Here is a 15,996-nt window from a genome sequence, read left to right as displayed (position 1 = left end):
TTTGAAAAAGAGGCACGCTTTCAAGTAATTCCTGAGCTCCTGAAGGTCTCTATCTATTGTTAAAAAGCTTAAAGAAAATTCAGAGTAATAAGGCAAGAAAATTATTTGAAATATTTAATTGCTCTGAGCAAAAGTTATGAATGAATAGTTTGGGAATGGTGCTTCTTCCTAGTGGAGAGTTAGAAGACAATGAGCCCTTGCCAAAGCTGTCAAAAAGGCCAGTGAGTGCAGGAGCAGACTCTGAGGAGTTATGCCTCATGACCTCTCATTGTCAGTATCCAGACTGTTCGTGTCCAAGGTAGGTGCTTACATCTACTCAGATGAATCCCATCCAAGGCACTTGCTGCACGTGAGCCAAGCATGTGAGGCCCAAGCACTGCAGTGAGTCAAATGCCCAGAGACAAAGGGAACACTGCCAGGGCTGGAATAATATAGACTGGGATTAAAATTTCATCTAAGACATTTTAACTATAGACTGTCCATTTAAAATGTCATCTAGTTTTTAGTGCTCTGGAGAGAGTGAAATAATTCACCTGTTAATTAAAATAAAGAGGACCTGACTAATCCCTCTATACTTCTTTGTAAATCCAACTCCTCAATTCCTCCCACTTTCAAATGTTCACAATTTTATAAATCTCTAAACTGTGTTCCTTGAATATATATATATATTTATATATATTTAATTTAAATCCACAGGGGCTGGATTTTTAAAATTGGCTCATCTCCTTGAAAATGCATGATTCATAATCTGTGTATTTCATAATATTTCTATGTCTTACCCCAAATTACTCTACATTTCAGTCTTTCTCCCTCAAAGATCTCCAAGTAAATCCATGCTGCTGCAGCCCACAAGTCCCCATGATCTCAGCTGCACCCCAATCTCATGAGTCAGGTGTGATAAAGTACAATCACCTCCCTGGGAAGAGGGATGAGTGAAGGCTCAGCCCTTGGGAGCTCTGGTTCATCACCCCCAGCTCCTCAGTGGTGAGGAACAAACACTGGGCACAGAGGTACCTCAGACTCTGAACCTGCCTGCAGCCTCAGCCGGTGAGCTCTTTATATAACTCTGTATAAAACATCACATTTTTATAGTAAGAGCCTCTAAGGAATACAAGGTGTCCTGGGGTGACGTTATGATGCTTGTATCCCCATTCATCTGTTCTGTGCCTTTAAGACTGACTCTGAAGAGTGGAAGTTTTGTTTGGGTTTCTCTTATCAGGGACACAGATATAGGCAGTACATAGGGATGTTTTTCACTTCTTGCTTTCAGCTTGCTGCTTTATTTGCTTGCTTGCTTTTCTGCTCTTGCTTCTGCTCTCGCTTTTCCTTCTGCTTATTAGCTAGTTTAGCTAAACAGTCCAAATTCCTTCCTGGACTGTTTCTCCTCTCCTGTTCCTGTGACCATCTCGAACCTGCTCCGGACTGGGACCCGGGAACACCGAAGGTTTGGCTGCAGCAGCTGGCCCAGCACTGGAGGGACTGAGAACAGAGAAACCACCCCCGAAAGAGACTTTCTGATTTTGTCATCTTTCTCAGAGCGGTGTCATCGGGTATTGTTCATTTTGTGTGCTGGGGGGTGCTGTGCCTGAAATAAACAGGTTCTTTCCACCTCTCTCCAAGGAATTTTTTCCCGAACCGGTTGGGGGGAGGGGGCGTGTGGGTTTTTCTTTCTGGAGGGGCCCTCCTTTGCAGATTCTTTAACAAATTTGCCCTAAACCAGGACACAAGGAAATGCCTTGAATATCAGTACTATCCAAAAAGACCATATTTTCTCTTAGGAACATCAGTCTCACTTTCAGCCCTTTCCCAGGGAATCACCAGAAGCAGGTGATCACATAACCAAGAAATACAATGCCTGCCAGACAGAGCCCAGAGCTAGGACAGATAAAGATTGCAGCAAACCTGTGGCATGAAGCTTATTAAATCTTTCAGAATTTATATTATCATTCACTATTGTTGACGGGGACATTCCTGGGAACTACATAAACATCCAGCTACCTTTTAATCTTACTGAGTCTTCAGCCTTAAAAGCATTCTTTCTAAGAAGCTTTAATATTTACCAGCTCTGTGCAACAATATATTTCTTTTTATCTGTTTTGAATTTGCCACCTTTTAATTTCATAAAAGCCCCCATATTCTTGTGTTATGAGACATGGAGAACAGATGCTCCTGATCTATTTCTTCTATACTTTTTATCTATTTTGCATTTTTTATCACATTCCCTTATTCATCTTTTTTATCCCTGTGCTTTCAATTTCTGTTATGAGTTTCTCCACTGCTCTATTCATTGTATAAAATAAGATTAAAAATGAAATAATTTAAAAATACTTACATCAGATAAAATGGCTGAAGCATACAAAATAATAAAGTTATAAACATTTGTGTTCTTCTGTTTTTTTAAAAAGAAAAGTCTCCAGTGATACCAAGGATGGAAAATATTAGCAACAAAGTACTTTCAGACAATGGCCTCAATAAGGAAAATGAATCTTCTTGTTATTATGTATAACAACAAAAATGTTATTATGTATAACAATACAGATAAATGAAAAAACCTACTTATTCATATAGAGACATTTAAATATATAAATGTACACACATGTCTGCACAATATGTTTGATTTACCTCCAGGTATTGTGAGTCCTATGGCCACAGGCAATTAAATGGTTGAATTAGAATTGTGGGTACAAAGCTTTGACAGTTCATGATACACCTCAGCATGTTTCAGACACTGAAATTTATTTGCCAGACTGTTTTAATAGAACAGACATTAATATGACAGAATTCTAGTTAAAATACAAGATTCATGGAGTTATAGAGCAAGTAACACGGTGCCTATAAACCTGTTTTGTTAGCAGGAAAATTAAGGATGGGTCTTACACCAGCTGCAGAACCCAATCTTGCAATCATCACAAATAAGTAACTTTACTCAAATGCATTTATCTTGGCCATGTTAGCTTTCTCATCTTTAATCTAGGCCCCTGCTTCATTTGATTTATTGCAATCATTACCCTCTTAAATCACAGCCTGGGACACCTTTTCAAGCTCAAATAGATAAATATTCTGCTTTCCTACAAGTAACCCCATATATTTATTTATTTTCTTACTCTGCAGTTGTCCTTTTATGTTATAAATGACAGTGAATGCACTGTATTTGAACAGTAAAACTGTTATTCAGTCTAGAATTTCAGCTTCCATATGAAACATGGATTATAATATGGTTTACAGCACAATCTGTGGCCACATTAATGTCTTAAATCACCACCAGATTCCATCTGTCTCTATTTGATCAACACACACAGAAAATAAGAGCCAAGATATAACAAGCATTTGCTGAAACTTTTTATGAACATGTCCAGTTTATTTTGCACTTCAAATAGACAGAGGCAAAACCAGGAGTGAGGAACACAATCTCATGTGGTTTAATCTCTGTTCCCATCCCTGTTCAGCAGCGTGCCCCGTGTCAGTCTGTGCACCAGGTTCTTATTTGCTGAAGCAGAAATGAGCTCGGGAACCACGGTGAGCACACAGCCTGGCATCGATCCTGGCTCTTCCACACAGCCCTGGGAGAGCTCAGGAGGAGCAAAGCTCCCTTAAAGAACACAAGTGAAGACCATATTTGCATTTATTCACCATCCTAAACCAAAGGACAGATCAAAGGTTTCTGCTGTCCCTGCTCACTTGTGAGTCATTGGGCATCCCCACCTTCACCTGGGCATCAATGCTTGTGGATGTCAGGGCATGATTTCCCAGAGAAGGAAAAATCTTTTCTCTCCTGCCCTGTTCACCTGCACCACAGCCAGCACAGCTGGATTAGTCAGCAGCATCTATCCAGCATCTGCAGTACAATGTCTTTGTATCTTTGAGGAAAGAAAAACACAATCTTTTCATGCAGTGCAGATAGGACAAATTCCTTAAAAGTGCAAACAAAGAACAGGGAAAACTGAACCCTTTCTGTACTGCAGAGGTGCCTCCTTGACACAGATTTTCCTGGTTTCAGCTGGTTTAATGTAATGCATGCTGAGTTTCACTCCATTATTATAGAATATCTAAGAAGTGAGAATGCTGTATTATAGAATATCTAAGTGAGAATGCTGAAAGGAAGATAATAAGTCAATAATATATGCATTCTAAAAATTTCCAAATGAAACCTGAATTTTTTTTTTCTATTACAGAACAGAGAGCAAAATGTTGGCAATTTTTAAGTCAAGCAGCTGCACAATTTTTATTCTCCACTGAAACAACTGAAATTTATTTGCCAGACTGTTTTAATAGAACAGACATTAATATAGCAAAATTCTAGTTAAAATACATTTTAATTCTATTTAGTTCTACATTCTAGTTACAATTTTCATTTTGGTTTATAAATATTCCCAGCAGGATGCTTTTATTTTTGAAAGTTCTTAAAAATGACATATACACTAAGAATGAGTCAGTTTTAATATTTTTAAATACCAAAAAATTCAAGTCCAGTTCTGGAGGTATGCAGACTGATTTATTCCTTACAAACAACAATGGTCATGCTACTGAAATCAAGTTCAATGTTTCAAATATGCCTTTGTATGACATCAACTTTATGGTTATGAATTCTTCAAAATACAGATCTAGTGTATATTTACCTCACTCACAGTTCTTATAAGAACAACTATTTCTGCTTGTGTGAGGGAGGCTGGTTTGTGTGCAAGGAAGCAGCATATGTTTCTACAAAGATCAGTTTTCTCTCAAAGCCACATTCTACCAATGCACTTCAGGACAGGAAAAGTTGAAGACAGGCAGATGTGTCCCGTGCTTGCAGATTTGGGGATGGCAAATGCAAATTCAAGTCCTGTTTGGTTCCACTGGCAAGAGGCTTGCCAGCAGCAGCAGCAGCAGCAAGCAGAAAGCCTTTCCTTGCACCTATGACATAAGGAAGAAATCTTGACTCTAAAGAGCCATTACTGGTGTAGCCATTGCAGATAATTTTTTCTTTCATGTGAACAACCTGCAGTAAAATTCCCTCATAGCAAGGAGATAACTCTAATTTAAGTCACCCAGATGCTTAGCAGAAGGGACATCTGAAAGTCTGCTGGGAGCTCAGGGTCTGAGCCAAAGCCCAACAAAACCAGGAGGCTGCTGCCCCACACCAGAATGAATCATCCATCCTGCAGCATTTTCACACTTGTGGGTATGCCCAGTTGCTATCAGCTGATCAAGTCAGGTGGCCAAATATTTATCAGACCCCACTCTAGCCTGACTGCCTGGTTGCACAATGTGTCTGTGCTGCACAAAGGAAATGCCAAAGCCTGAGAAGTTATTCCCATTCAGGTTTCCGCTAACTCTGAAGGAAAACTGCTGGCAACTGTTGTAATAAAACCTGACAAGCTGTCACTCCGCCTACAGCAAAGAGAGAAAAGCTGTGGTTTTACACAAGGACCTGTCCAATTGAAAGAAAACAAACATTGGAACTACACATTTAAGAGGTCGCAATGAAAACTGACTTGATAATTAAAAGAAACTTTTCAATTGAACAAATGATACCACTTAGAGCTTAGTTGACAGCTCTTAAAATTCCTCAGGGGGACATTTTTAACCATGAATTTTAGTGCTTCTGTAAGTGGCAGCTGGGAACACCAAGGCACGAGGCCAGCACAGGGGATTTGGGAGCTGGCTGCCTCTCGTGCCCTGCTCCCTCTTGACCAGGCACACAGCTGACCATTAGAAATGAGTGCCTCCAAGGCTGTCCCATCCTGGTCTCTCTGTCTGCTGACATTGCCAGAGGGTCGTTTGCAGATAGAGACAAGAGTGCATCACAAATGCATAAACATGTCAAAACGAGACTGTTTAAAACTCTGTTTTATTACACTGGAGCTTGCAGCAGTGATCAGGAATGACTGATGAGTCTGGGTTTCGGGCTTGAGGATGGCCAAGTTTTCATTAAGTTACATCATTTTTGGCCTTGACCATTCGCTTTTATGTTTTTAAACTTTTTTGCTGGCACAGGCCTTTTTGATCCCCATCCAATTACCCATCTCAAAATAGGTTTACCTCATGCTTTTCAAGAGAGGTTTTATTAGCATTGTCTAGTGGTGAGAGGAAAGCTCAAGGAGCCCAGTTTAGCATTTAGTCAGAAAATGCCATGCCACTGATGTATTCAAAACCACTGCAGTAAGTCAGAGGATGAAAAAAGGGAGAAAAATAAGAAATAATAGTGATAAAAATAAGAAATGAAAGAGTATATTCTTTCATAATTAATAGATCACAGAACTCTCACTATTAATATAAATTCAATTCAGCTACCTTTGTGTCTGGACCTTCTTATTCTGTGTATGTAACTGTTTTTCATTATTAGCTGTCCCATCAAGTCTTTATATAAATGCTTTCTGTCACAAACCCATCTTACTCTGTCCTCTAGGAAACATTTGCTCATTCTAGGTGCAGGATGGATAATGAAGCCATCCATTACAGGCCCTGGTCTACTCTGTCATACCCAGTTTATTCAGCAGAGAGGTGTCTCATGGATACAGGCACACACTGCAGTCCTTCCAGCAGGAGATATCCTGGCTGACAGTATTTTTGTTGATAAACTCCACATTCCTGTCAGTGCCTTTGCATGCTGCCTGCCAGCTCAGGCAGAGGCACTCCAGGAATCAGCGCCCAGAGCAGAATCCTCTGCATTTCCCCAGGCTGCATGGATGGCTCCTGGCTCCCCAGGGAGCTCGGGGTTAAGGGTCCCACTCTGCCAATCTCTTTGCAAGGTGTATTTCCAGAGTGCTGTGCCACAAAAGCTTTCTCCTGTTCCTTGCCTGGGTCCTGCTAAAGCTGATAGCTGGACATTTTGTTTTGCAACAGAGGAAAGACAGTTACTTTCCAGAGTCCTTAAAAACTATATATTCTATGTTACAAGTCCAGACAGAAAGTCCAGCTATGCAGGGAAATTGGAAAAAAAGATTCCTGAAACCTTATAAATACACTTCCTTCATTGGAAGATGCAGTTTAATGCTTAACATCAAGACAAAACTGAATGGACTAATTTTGACTTGGGAATGTCAATGATCTTTATTTAGAAAATTTTTATTCTGTGGATCATTTTAATTCTAATAATAGTCAAAAATTCAGATTTGAAAAAAAAGACTGAAATGAAGGGGCTTCACAGAATCTGGAATATCCAAATTTTCATTTTGTTCTAATTCTAAAATTCACAATTAAATCCCAAGAGATTCCTATCTGACATAAAGTCCTCACCAAGTCTTAGTGAAAGATGATGTATCATTGTTTTTAACTGGGTACAAGCATTCAAAATAGCTGACAAATTCAAAAAGCTTCATAACAGAAACAGTTTTTTATCTCTGTAAGTTGAGAAGATGATTGAACAGAGCAACAAAATGCATTTGGAATTTCAATTCATGTTCAGAAAAACACTTAAGTACGTGCTGAGCTTTCAGCAGGGCCAAGCTAAATAAAGTTAAGTTAAACGTGGTTAATGTGCTTTCCTGAACAGAGATAATTTTCTGCATCAGGTTGTTAATGAACAAATGGTTAGAGAGACTTTTTTTTTTCCACTACACATACAAATGAATCACAGCAATTTCCAACCAGCAAGTAATAAAACTATATTGTGAGGAATACCTTGCTAAGAAAATCTACTATGAAATGTTATATAAAAATAACAGATTGTTCTGCATTTGATTTCTCCAAATGATCTCATTTAAATGTAAATTTTAACTAAGTTATGCTTCCCTTGGTGGTATTACTGTTTAAACTAATTGCTGGCTGTTAGAACTCAAAATCGTGTGTATGCAGCTGTGAATAATAAATTTCTATCATCTCACTAAACAGCTCAGGTTTGTCTCTCTTGATATTTCTTTGTTTCATGCTATTATTAGAACTCGTTTTTACACCAAATAAAGTTCAAGAAAGGTAACATAGGAAATCTTAAAAATAGATTTTGTAAGAGATTAGGTAGGTCTCTTCCATGAGAAACATCTGTGAGTTTGCACAATTTTACCTAGAAGTCACTTTAAGATCATTTACTTCAGTCAGCACAAAACAACCTCTTGCAAATCTGTGATGCCTTGCTTTTAGTTCCCATACACTTCAATTTTTTTCTCTCATCAGAGCAGTTTGATTTCTGCCAAAATTTACAATGTGAGGAGAAGAATCAACTGGACAGCTAATGGATAAATGGTATTACTATGATATATCTCCTTTTTTCCCAACAGATTCCCTCCAGTCTGTAGCAGGGAATGCTGCACATTCCTGGTGTGGTTTGGATCCCCAGGCCTGTTTGTGCCTTATGGTGGTGACCATGCACAGAGACCAAGACCTGCCCCAGCCAAATACACACCCAAAACCACTCCCATTGCAGAACTGTGCATGTTCCACCTGTCCCCAGTGCTTAGCTTGCTCTCCAAGAGAGCTACACAGCACCTCAGGGGCTGCCATTTCTGCAGAAAAAAATAACCACAATCTAGAAATGATTTGGTGTCAGAGTCACGCAGCCAGGAAGTGGCAGGTGATATAATCTTTTCTGAATTTATAGCTATTGAAGAGGGACCTTGGAGAATTTCCATTTTGTATTGTGATAATTTATTTGCAAAATTACTCAAAAAAATCCTAATAGGACTGTTCTACGTGTAAAACACAAATCTTGTCAGGTGCATAGATAGTATAGCCACAAAAAAGCCCAAAGAAACAATATAAATAAAAAAACAACAAAACACAAAATTAAAAACAAAATCCAAAAAAGGTGCAGATAGATAAAACTTCAATGAGAGCACAGAGAGAAAACAAAGTGTGGATTCCAACTACTTCTGAGAAAGTGGAGACCCTAAAAAAGAGCCTGGTTACTTGAAAAAACAGGTGATCTGACTGGAACCCCAGTGTAGAGTTTAATGCATTATTTAAAAGCCAAACTACAGGTCTTCCTTTATGCATCTCTTGCCAGAAAAGCTGAAATATTTTACTTTGCCCATTTCTTTTTTTCCTGCCAATGCTACAAAATAAATTAATTCATTCACCCTGCTGTCACTTTGCTTTAAATGAGGTTTCCAAATATTCATTTAACTTAAAATATGAGCTGAAGATGATAAGTTTTGACCAGAGGTGAGAGTTTTAATGATTTCAGAAACCAGCAACTGGACAGAATCTTTCTACTTTGATTATCAATTAAAACCTAAATCAAAGGGTAACCTCTCAGGGGCTGGCTATGAAATTCATTGACACCTTGCACCTCATTCTTTGAACAGGAAACCACTTTGTAACTGGGTGACTTGTTGGCCATACAAGAAGAAGAAGTTTTAAGATTTAAGAGATTTCAAAATGGAATCTTTTCCCAAGAGTTGAAGAGTGTGCAGGGTCCTTCTGCTTCTGTAGGTGACGGGGTGTGCTCCCAAGCTGGAATTGCTGGGATTCTTCCCACAAGGGCTTAAGTTTACAGGTTAAAGCCCAACTTTAACTTTTCTTGGCACTTTCTGTAGGACTGTCGGCAATGACAGTGTCATTATTTCATCACTCTATCTCATTTGCTGGTGGTGGGTGTGTTTTTAGGCTCCTGCCCACAGTACTAAGAAAACAGTAACACAGTGTGAAGAAATGGATCCTCCTACAAATGCCATAAATTTTATGATTTGCCAAAACTAACACCTATACTTTACACACCCATGGACAAATTGCACCCTAGTAGTTACCAAGTCACCATAGAGCTACAATAAAGTGCTGCACACCTTTTTATGTAAGTTCATGATCTCCCATATTTAGAGAAAAAAAGATAGTGTTTTACAGCAGCATCCAGAAAAGGTTGATTTCTCATGGCTGCTGCTGGAATATAAACTGTGATTATTGCAGTCAATCAAGTTACATTTTATTTCTACAATGATTTTTTTCTCAAAATAAATAAGAACACTTCTATAACCATAAATTTCGCTCTGCTTTCTGTCACCTAAAACAAATGGAAATTACATGAAAGTGTATCCCAAAGATACAATGATAGTTTGGAAATTAATCAGGGAATACAAAACTATGGTTCTGACAACAACCATTATATTTTCCACATTGTATAGTGTAGTTGCTGCATAACTTGTTTTCCTCCCTTTAAATCAGAGTTAAGGCAGTTTAGATTGAAGTTTTATTAATGCTAACTTAAAAGATGCCCACTGAATCTTCAGTAGCCTGGGAAAAACCTAAAAAAGATTTTTATTTTATTTGTTCTTGTTCTTTGGAAGTGAAATTACATAATTCTGACCAAAAAAAATGTGTTTTCTCTTTGTCAAAGAAGACAGCATTTTTCACTTTGTAATACTGTCTTCATTGAATCAGATTTATCAGGAGAGTCAGCAAGTGTTATATTACAAAATCAGAAAAACAGTGTAGAAAATCCCATGAACAGCATAAAGCAGGATCTGTAGTATGGAAACACGAAACCTCAGCTCTTCTTTTAGAGAGCTGCTTGAACACTCTCCACAAATTCTACCTGAATATCTTTTTATTTGCCTTTGTGGACTGCCTTTGCAGCTATGGAACACTAGTTAAATTGAACCAATATAGATATATCATTTTGTACTATTGAGGGCAATTTTCTTTAATTAGCATAGTAAGAGGGAAGTTACACATCTTAGCAAGGGCCACTTGTGCCATTTCCCTGTGTAGGCAGGTCCTTCCAGCTGATTGTTTTCAATCAACCTGGAAAGCCCAGTGAACAGAGGAGAAGCTGCCTCTTCCACTGGATCTTCAGGGGAAAACAACACCTTTCTAGAGGATCCCTGTTCCAACAGAACCACCCCTGACACTCCAGGAGGACTTCAGCCCCAATTCCAATTGGACTGCAACCAATAACCTGACCCGCAGGGTGTCAGGTTGTGTTCTGACTGTCAGTGTTGTTTTGTATTACTGCATTGTTTATTTCATCTTTTTATTTTCTTCCCTAGTAAATAACTGCTATTCCTGCTCCCATATTTTTACCTGAGAGCCTCTTAATTTCAAATTTAGAACAATTGGAGGGAGGGGATTTACATTTTTCCATTTCCTGCCTTCCTTAGCAGACATCTGTCTTTCCAAACCAAGACAGATTTTGGTGAAGCTGCTGCAGGGGAGCAGCCTGACTTCCAACGTGATCCATTTCATACATGACATTTGCTAACAGGGTTTCTGAGATCCACCCCACATGAAAGGATTTCTCCTGACTGTCCCAGAAAGTTTGCGGTCTGTTTGTTCGCTTACATCATCACAGAAAGACTGACTCAATGCCTGCATGCTTTTAGTGGTTTGGATTTTTTTTTCCCCTTTTCTGTCTTGTGAGAGAAGATGAAAGAAGAACCTAATTACTCTAGGATTAAACTTCTTTATATGAAGGACAGTTTGCTGTGACTTTGAACATTAATACCGCTAGAAAACACAGAGACAATAATTGTCATTTACCATGCAGGCTCAGATGATGCAATGCACTGAATGAAAGGATGTAAAACTATAATTATATATGTATATATACACACACCTATATGTCTTGTCAGAAAGTGAAAGGAATGTTATAATAGCTGCTAATTAACTTTTACAGCATGAGTAAAGTTGGTAAAGTATTTTGAATTATGAGAAGGTGAAAAGCCTTGCTGCTTCTGAACTGTGAAAAAAGAAAAGTGATAGGAGCACATTTGCCCCCAGAAAGATCACTCAAAAACCAGATAAAATTGTATTTGAAACTTGGCATGTGAAAAATGGCTAGTGATCCTGTTCTTTGATGCACTGTAAAAGACTTGGTTGTCAAGTTACACAGGGCAACTAGCAGCTACAGAGGCACAGCTCTGAACTTCTAAAAATAAGTTGTCATATATGCACATTAAAAGTAAATCTAAGGATCTGTCACTGGAAATGTCTTGTAGCAATACTGCTTTTCATTTATTATGGAGGTTTTTTTCATTTTCAGGAGATGGTTTCATTTTTGTTAAACATGAGAAAGAGAGCAATTTAAAGGAAATAAAATTAATTTTTAAGAGATTCTAGAAATTGAAAAAATATAATTTTTTTAATATTTTTTCACTAGACTATATAAAAAACTCTTTTTTTAAAATTTTTCATAGTTCCTTTATTTTTGAGTAGATGAAAATGTTACTTTACTCAAACAATTGCAGTAGAAAAATAAAGAAACTTTTGACACATACATTTATATATTATCCAGGTAGTCATGATTCACAAGCTTGTAACAGTAGAAAACTAGGACATGCACACCAGGACGAGGAGCTAAACTCCATTTTTGGCTAAAGGTTCTCATGTAGATCTGTCCTAAATACTCATTTAGAGCTTGCTTGATAACTTTATCTAGACTAAGCAATGCCCAGCTTCACCAGGAATTTTCTGAAGACACTGGAGGAATGCTCACTGAAAAGAAAAGTATGAAAATCTGCCTTACAATATGAATTCAATCAAAACTTGTATGTACCACAGCCTGTATTCATTTTGAAGAATCTAAGTTAGACAAAACCTGAAAGTCTTACTTGTGTCACAAAGTATTGCCCAGTACCTCTGAGCAAAATGCTGCATTTTTTTTAAATGGCCTTTCTTCAAAAATCAAAACCAAAAAAACACCCCAACCTAAAACACCAACAAAACAAAACAACATAAAACCAAATCACCAATGAAAATTCCATTTACAGACAATTTTTGCAGTGGAAATTTTGTTCCTCTCAACCCAAATTTTCAAATCTCCCAATTTTATTTTTTTAATTTTTGGAGCCTTTTTCCTACCTTCACATGAAGGACGTCACTAATTGACAGTGGGATCATCCAATTTTCCACATTTCAAGTAAATCAAATTTCTTGGCACAAACCATGCAGGATTTGCCCAGTACCAAAGCAGTCCTGCCATAGAGCCTTGTGTCACTCACACTGCTCATTGCCCACAATCCTGAGCTATGATGATGTGCATCCACAAGCCTTTGAGCCAAACCTTTCTGTTATTCATTACCTGGCCTTCCATCCTCCCCAGTACACGTGCAAGATTGTAACACGGGAGGAAACATGCTATTTTCTTTTTATAATAATCAATATCAACATCCCCTCCAGGTTGCATCCTTCTCAAGTAAGAGACTTCCAAGGAACAAATAAATATCACTTTTTGCTCCATTAATTAGCATTTATTTTGCAATGGCCAAGGGCAAGGTCACAGGGACTTGGAAAGGAGCTGCTTTTATAAACTTCAACAAATTTAGTGCCCATGCTTCTCTGAGCAAATCAAAATCAAGCCGCTTTTTGCCTAGAATTTTAAAATGTGAATTACTCACAAAAAGCTCCTCTGGCTTTGATTCTCCATTTGGATTACCTGCAATTGCTTGCAAGCACTTAGATGCAAATAAGCACCATTTCCTTTCAAGATCAAAGACTTATTGGATGTCAGATTTTATCTCTGACAATCACAGCTCTATATGCATAAGCCTAATGCTGTATGTTGGTGCAGTCAGAGTTCTGCATTCGCTGTGTTAAACAGAAAGTAGGTCATTGCCACACAGTAAGTGAATGAGCATAACAGTATAAGAAATCAATAACTCTCTCTTGAGGCTTCAACAAGAGAAGTAGGGAAAGAGATTGGATTAATTCTACTGAAACAGTGTGGTTGGTCATTATTCTTTATGTGGATCAATATGAATTGAGTCTGAGCTATTCTAAAACGTACTGTTACTTTCCAGAAGGCAGGGAGCTATTTTGGTGATGTGCTCAAACCATAATAGTTACATTTGTCAGATTATCCATTACACCTCACATCTCCATAGAAATTCTCGGTGCTCTGATGTGCTGATGGAATCATCTTGGGTATACTTCTACTTGGAGGTGAGACAATATAGTTGGAGCTATTTTGGGCAATTTTAAAATGATCTTTATTATCTTAATGATTCTTTAAACAGTACTGAGGACAATTTGGTTGCAATTATCCCTAGCCATTTTGGCTATTTTAGAAATTCATTTGCTGTCTAATCTGAGTGTATCATAACATAACAGGATTAGAGCTTCAAATACCAGATGCCACCTCAATATTAGCAACAAAGTAGTTACTGCTCAGGTTTTTCTGCCTCTCTGAATTGTGCTTACTTTCTTAGCACCAGAATTCTGACAGATACCCAAGATGTATGAAATCCCAGCTGTCTCTTGGGAATATGCTTCATGGTGCTGTTGATGCCTGCTGATTTGATCCTGTAACGAATGAACAGCTTCTGGAACTGTTAAATTCCTTTTTCTAAGGACTAGGATTTTTGCTGGGGTAAACTGTTACTGAAAGAAGGAGAAAGCCTTGAATGGATCTACAAGTATTTAAATCAGCTAACGTTTTGCCACCACTTTCATGATTTCAGAAGGAGTTGCAGCCTTTCAAGACCACATTGCAGAATGAAGCCCTGAGGAATAAAAGTTAAAAATCCCCTTACAACCTCTATCATAGAGACTATGTGCTCAGAATGTACATTCAAGGAAGTGTTTAGAGCTGCATAATATATGCCATGAAAATGTCCTCCCTCCTTTTGACATTGACACAGATTGCCTCAACTCATGGCAGAATTCTTCTCTCTTATAGCTAATTTCTTTTCCATTTATTATCTTCCCTGTATCTAATGATAGTGGGTGCAATGTGCAGTCACTTGGACCCAAGCAGTGTTCTTGCATTCATACCCAGTAAATGGGAATGAAACAAGGATGTCCAGAAGCAAAGGACTGCATGAAAGATATGGAGGGCACTGAAAAGTCAGCTTTTTGAAGGGAATGAGTAAGGAGATTATTGTAATCATCTTTATATGAAGATAAAGCACTTGACCTTTATCTTCACTGCAGCATTTAAAGCCTGGGTGAAGTGTTTTGGTTTTTAATTCAAAAGACAAGAAATCAAATCTGAAAAAAGCACCTATTTTCAGTGTTAGCTATACAAAAAAGTAAAACCTATTTTCTCATATAATGCTTAGTAGACAGAGCTTCTCAGTAGATATCACTCAAAATGAATGAAAAGAGTTATGAACAGTGGCTAAAAATCCTTTCTTCTCTCATTTGCACAGATTTCAGTCTCTTTTCTCCTGAGATGTCATAATTTCATTGTATCTCCAGTTACTATAGTGTTTTTCACAATGGACAAGAGCTGAAAGCGCATTAAAGAATAATAAATGACTAAGCAAATGGAAGAAAACCCTTTTCTTTTTTTTTTTTCAAACTTACTAATAAATGAGACTTTTGTTCCTGAGACAATAAATACAATGGATTAAATTAAAGCAATGCTGACATTGTGGCTGGAAAATGCAAGGGCATTACACATTTATTACTTCCCACTGAGTCACAGAATTTAGAGAATGATCACTACCTCACAGTGTACTTAAGGTCCTTGATTCTGCTAACATGCACTTAAAACATGGGAGTAATTTCATGTGATTGCAATGGCAAAACTAGTATACTTAAAGTTAAGAAGCTGCATATGTCTTTGTGGGCTGGAAACCCAGATGGACAAGGCAGTCGTTAAGAGTACAAAAATTAACGCAAATTTCTGCATCCCAGACATGGAGAAATAAATCTTAAGTGTAGTTCTGCTGAAAGTTACAAGTTAATTTTGCCTTTTGTATATCATTACACAACAGGAATATGTGGAAATGAAAACAATATATTAAATTTTCAAACTGAACCCTTCAAAGGACAGAAATTTCAGGAATAGCGCTGTCTAAAGGAAACATCACACACTTTCTCAACATATTTGCATTCAGACAACGGGGAGTGCAAACATGCAAAACTCCTAGGAATCAGGTTAGTGAGGCAAGTGACTGAATGTGGATTTGGGATTAGAATCTTCAAACAAGTTAGAACCATCCTCTGCAACACTGCCCTCAAACCAAAGGGACTTAAATGACTTAAATGCCTGAATCTTACTGCCCTTTCCTTTGATCTGTTGAAACTCCCAGTCTAGCATTGAAATCCAGGTCCCATTAAAGTCCATAAAAACCCACTCATTTGATTTCAACAATGTTCCAGGATTTCACCTGGATTGTCTAACTTTGTCCACCCTAGGAGCTT

This window comes from Melozone crissalis, unplaced genomic scaffold (genome assembly GCF_028551555.1).
Source record: "Melozone crissalis strain CALT ecotype California unplaced genomic scaffold, PUWL_Pcris_2 ptg000016l_1, whole genome shotgun sequence".
NCBI classification, from domain to species: domain Eukaryota; kingdom Metazoa; phylum Chordata; class Aves; order Passeriformes; family Passerellidae; genus Melozone; species Melozone crissalis.
Note: the sequence above shows the minus strand (reverse complement) of the source record.